This window comes from Chiloscyllium plagiosum, unplaced genomic scaffold, assembly GCF_004010195.1.
Source record: "Chiloscyllium plagiosum isolate BGI_BamShark_2017 unplaced genomic scaffold, ASM401019v2 scaf_15272, whole genome shotgun sequence".
Classification (NCBI taxonomy): Eukaryota; Metazoa; Chordata; class Chondrichthyes; order Orectolobiformes; family Hemiscylliidae; genus Chiloscyllium; species Chiloscyllium plagiosum.
This window is the reverse complement of record NW_025215311.1, coordinates 5305-8872: the sequence shown is the minus strand read 5'-3', so window position 1 is coordinate 8872 and position 3568 is coordinate 5305. Positions and strand designations below refer to the sequence as shown.

General features: G+C 45.5%; 1 non-coding gene across 1 annotated transcript; it reads left to right on the top strand.

Annotated features, from left to right (window-relative positions):
* The first annotated feature begins 1585 nt into the window (after positions 1 to 1585).
* On the top strand, positions 1586 to 1659 carry trnan-guu. The gene has a single exon. It is a non-coding gene; the product is annotated as a tRNA-Asn (tRNA).
* The last annotated feature ends 1909 nt before the right edge of the window (positions 1660 to 3568 follow it).

Below are 3568 nucleotides of genomic sequence, written 5' to 3'. Positions count from 1 at the left end.
TTGTTTTTAAGACTCTAACATCACCTCACATTGCTGGAGACCTCAGGTCTGCAGCTTACCTTCTTATCCTTGAGGGTTAGCTGTCTGTTTGAAACAGCCTGTCCTGCAATTAACCCCTCTATGTCAGGGCTTTCCTTCTATAGGCAGAATTAATTGTCCTTTTGTCACACTATTATTAAACAACATTATCTTGCCTGTCTCAAGAAACAACTTATTGTGTTGCCTCCTTCCTCCCATGGATGTTAAATAGCAGAAATTAAGCCATTTATCGTATTGAATCTGCTCTGCCATTCAATCATGGATGATATGTTTCTTAACCCCATTCTCCCTGTAACCTTTGAGCCCCTTGATACTCAAGAATGAGTGAATGGTGGAGCAGACTCAATGGGCTGAATGGCCTAATTTCACTTCCTGTGGTGTCACAGCCTCTCGTCGGCCCTTTCTGTTCTTGGTCCAGAAAGAGTTTTTGTTGACTCGTGAAGTTTGGGAAGTTCTGGAATTTACAGGTGCACACCACGCTCCTCTATGCCTCCGCCCAGAATAACGATTCCTCCCGAGATACTGGCAGTTCTTGAGATCCCTGGATATCCTGGAATATAAATCAGTGTGTCTGGAAGTCTCTGCTGCTACCCTGGAACAGAAGGATTATGGGGAGAAAATTCAGAAATCCGAAGAGCAAAGAGACCTGGGACTTCTAGCCCAGGATTCTCTCAAGGTAAACTTACAGGTTGAGTCAGTAGTTAGGAAGGCAAATGCAACAATGGCATTTATTTTGACAGGACTTGAATATAAAAGCAGGGATGTACTTCTGAGGATCTATAAGGTTCCAGTCAGGCCACAATTGGAGTACTGTACACAGTTTTGGGCCCCATATCTCAGGAAGGATGTACTGGCCCTGGAACATGTTCAGAGGAGGTTGATGTGAAAGGTCCCAGGATTGAAAAGCTTAACATATGAAGAACATTTGAGGACTCTGGGTCTATACTCAATGGAGATTAGAACTCCCATACAGTAGGTACCATTTAAATAAGTTAATAGATACAAGCCTTGAGCAAATCCAGCCTCCAGCCGGGCCCCCCGCTTCTTGGAGTCCAGAGAGGGGTTCCCACTCATTCATTCAACAGGAGGCGGCTCAATTTATTGTAATCGGCACGGAGGGTATAGTGGTCGTTTATCATGTTGAGGAGGAAGCTCCTGTAGTGGTGCAGCTGTAGTCTCCCATAGAGCCCTGAGGCTCAGGTTCGAATTCCACTGCTCCAGTGTGTGTGATAACATTACTGCCCAAGCCACGTGCTAATTGGCAGAGGGATAAGAAAATTAGGGAAGTGAACACGTCAACCTGTTCAATGCTATCTCCAATCATTTCACTTCCTCTCCCATTCGTACTCCAGGGAGCCCAGCCTCGTTTCACGGAGGTTCTTTTTGAGAAGTTTAATCGGGCATTTTTGCACAAGTCAAGTTAAGAAAGCCGGGATCTCACGCAAGATTGCGCGGGAGGCAACAATTGTAATTCTCGGCGGGGAGGCTGAATTATGAATTCACTAATAGTCACCCCTAAGCGATGGTGCAGCCGACGCCAACGCCTGTCTCTGTGGCGCAATTGGTTAGCGCGTTCGGCTGTTGACCGAAAGGTTGGTGGGTTGAGCCCACCCAGGGGCGGTGTGTTTGCTGCTCTTCCCTGGCTTCGATGCTGAATGCTTTTAATGGGGTCAGGAAAATGTTCCCCAAACGGAAATCCTCTCAACAAAGGGGTTTCTGAATTGAATTAATGTCTAACGTAAGGGACTGTGGATTCTGAGAAGCCGAGACAAAAAGAGAAACTCGGCAGGTTTGACAGTACCTGTCGGAGAAAACCGAATTTTGAAATGTTGTCTATGATTCTTTTCCCACAGATGTTGCCGGACCTGCTGAGTTCCTCCTGCAATTTCTCGTTTTGTTTTTAACTGAAAGTTCATTTCACCTTTTGGGATGAAACACCTAGACTCGCCATGTGCAGATATTTAACCCTTTCGAATCACTGTGAAGTGATCGGATTCAAACAAACTCTGCGATGATTCACTCTTTCTCAGCTCCACAGGCAGACAGACCTGGGAAGTGAAGCTGTCAGTGTGGTTCTGTATTCGTGGGCCCAGTGGTTCATGCGATGGACTTGAAATCCATTGCGGTTTCCCCACGCAGGTGTGAACCCTACTGACTACAAAATGAGAAATGTCGTCGAAAAGAAAGGGAGCTTGCTCCCCGGCTTCTTCTTTAAGATTCAAATCAGTGGAAGGGGAAAAATATTTCACTCACATTATGACTGGTGGGAATCTGCAACCCACTGCCTGTTCGGGTGGAACAAGCAGATACCAGCAGAGCTTCTTTTGAATCTTTGAGCAAAGTGTTTGGAAATGAGACTAGAACAGTGAGGGGCATGAAATCGTGATCGAAATAAAGCAGGCACCTGTGGACAAGGGTGTTTCCTTTGCCAGTGAAAGATACTGCTTCACAAAGTTGGGCCTGTGGAAGGGAATCAGTGACGGTGATTATCTTTGGTTGTTCACCTTGTGAAGATTCCCATTGCTGCGCATGTCCGTGTTAACGTCAGAGCTCTGCAGCATGGTGGCGTTAGATACGCACAGGGCCGGGGCGCAATGGCTGATGCATCTGACTCCACCTATCTGTTTGAAATGCAGCTCACAGCTTCTTCATAAACCCCAATTAATCTTTCTCATTCTCCTGAAGCCGGCATACGGTTTGAATTCCCGATCTGCGGGCATGAGAATCTTTTCACTGTCTCGCGTCAGTGAGTGTCCCTGAGAACATCGGAGTCACGTCACAGCGCTGTCAGATGAGGGGAAGCTGAAATAGCCCCACACGCTGCTCACGGGCACATTTTACTTTCCCCAACTCACCGCCTCAACCACTGCGGCTCCTGGGAGTGGAAAGGAAACAATCACCAAAACCCAACTGTTAGCTTTGTGAATCTTCAAAAAATCAGCAAAAGTTCATCCCTTCGGATTTTCGATCGTGGAATGACAGGGATGGATTTTGTCACTCTTTCGTAGGACATTGCAAGTGGATGTTTTGCAGAAAAGCCCCACAATGCAATCTGGTGAATCAGGACCTGGATGTTCTCGGCCTTTGAATATAAGTGTTGTGCTCCAGAACTTTGTTGTTCACAGTTTATAATACTTATCTTCCCAGTCCCCTGTATCACTTATCGAAAATGTTTAATTTGCGTCTTGTAATCCTTTCACTGTCTGCTAATGAGGATAGCGTTTCCGTGTTTTACTTAAATTATCTTGACCTTGCATACCTCAAGCCTCAAGCTAATTTCACGAGAAAGCTTTTCCAGTTCAAAAGCCAACTGTTAATGATGGCTCTGTTTCTTGTCACGTATCCAATTTCAGATCGATGCTGTTAATGTCCCTTTTATTCCTTCAGATCCAGGTTTCGCTCACAGGGCTAGAACAGAACTGTCAGCAAATACATTTACCAATCTACGTTCATCCTATCGATTGTATTAGCATCATCAACACTTCTCATCAAAATAACTCGAGAGACTTTCATCACAATTTTCTGTGAA